We start from the raw sequence: 1,553 nt of genomic DNA on the forward strand, positions 1-1,553 counted from the left end.
AAGCTCGTTCGTGATACATATTGAACATGTTCCTACACGTCCGGACATTTACATACTGGGGATTCTCGGATCATTCTAGCCGATTAACACATTCATTTTTATTGTTTTCCATGCCGTGGCGAACGTGGATTGTTCATTTTACATTCAAAAGAATTGTCTGATTTATTGATCGAGAACGATCCGACAAAAAATGTGATGAGGCAATTAAAGAAACAGTGGAATTGGTTGCATGTGTGATCATCAAATTGCTACTGAGTAAGTGTATAATGGAACTTTCAATTCAGCTCAAAACATCATTCACGGGAACTTAAAGTTAAACTTACAGCTTTTTTTTGTGTAGAGATGTATAGAATTCATTACAATCAATCTTCTTGAAATGATTTATAATCGAAATTTTTAAGAGTATCGGTAAAAATCTTGAGGATTGTTGAAACACAATAAGAAGGCACGGGATTATTCGACAAATGGCGAAAATAATGGTAAATTACATTGATCTCAATGTTTCAGATACCTTAACGGTACGGAAGATATTGTCCGGTTTGTTGTGTCTGGTACAAGTATTTTCATGCATATTCACAATCTGTGATGCGATGCTTTTGGTAGCTCTGGTGAGTCTTTGTACCATGTTCTCGGTTCATTTTTGATCACCTTCTCTTCCAGACTGATTGGTATGCAGCTGTTTGCTTTTTGATTTGTGGTTTTTGGAGAAATTACTATTTAATTTCCTTATTGGAAATTTTGTTGAGCTAAAGGTATGTATTCTTATATCTTCGTTTTCTTGTTGTTCAAAAGACTTATTTTCCATTCTAGGTTGATGAGCTGTATGCATCAGTAGTCAGCGTGCCGTGGAATCTTCTGAACAATATTCAACAGAAAGAGTATGGCTATTTGCTGGCCCGATCACAGAGACCACTGATTTGACTTTATTTGGGTTTGGCTCCGTTAAATTTTGAAAGCTACATGACGGTTAATAGGGTGATTTGTAGAAGCATGCCGATACATTTAGTGATACTTATTTTTAGGTTTTGCGAGCCTTATACCAATTTTTTTGTCATGATAATGCAGTCTGTGGAATTAGGCAGAACATTGTTTCATTTACAGCGAGATGCTTATCAGGCTTTGCTAAGCAATATATTGTTTCGTTTCCTAAGAAAACTACAGGGTTGAATATGATTTTTGTGTATTCAATGGTGTTGTGAAATGTTTAATAAAAATTAAATTTAAATAATATAAATATATTTAGATTAAAACAGTGTGACTTTTGCAAGTTGTTTTGTTGGGAATATGGCTTTGGACCCTTTTTATTATTTGTTTATTAGTATCATTCCAAAAAATTGCATTTATTTCTTATATCTAGGTGTTCTGTGTAGGAAAACACTATCATATGTATTTGGTAAAACTATATTAAGCTGATCTGATCCGAATTTTTACAAGAGAGTTGTTTTCACTTGCCTATAGGAGAACGCAACACTTTCAATTAACTTAACCTAACCTAAATATATAACAGATTTATCGTGGGAAATAGAAGATTGCAATGAATTTTGTCTAAAATT

At 33.5% G+C, this 1,553-nt stretch overlaps 1 long non-coding RNA gene across 1 annotated transcript; it reads left to right on the forward strand.

Moving 5' to 3' along the window:
- The first annotated feature begins 200 nt into the window (after positions 1-200).
- Positions 201-691, forward strand: LOC110680663. The gene is made up of 3 exons (XR_002502963.1): positions 201-255; positions 508-608; positions 661-691. It is a non-coding gene; the product is annotated as an uncharacterized LOC110680663 (long non-coding RNA).
- The last annotated feature ends 862 nt before the right edge of the window (positions 692-1,553 follow it).

Source organism: Aedes aegypti, unplaced genomic scaffold, assembly GCF_002204515.2.
Source record: "Aedes aegypti strain LVP_AGWG unplaced genomic scaffold, AaegL5.0 Primary Assembly AGWG_AaegL5_hic_scaff_1733_PBJ_arrow, whole genome shotgun sequence".
NCBI classification, from domain to species: Eukaryota; Metazoa; Arthropoda; class Insecta; order Diptera; family Culicidae; genus Aedes; species Aedes aegypti.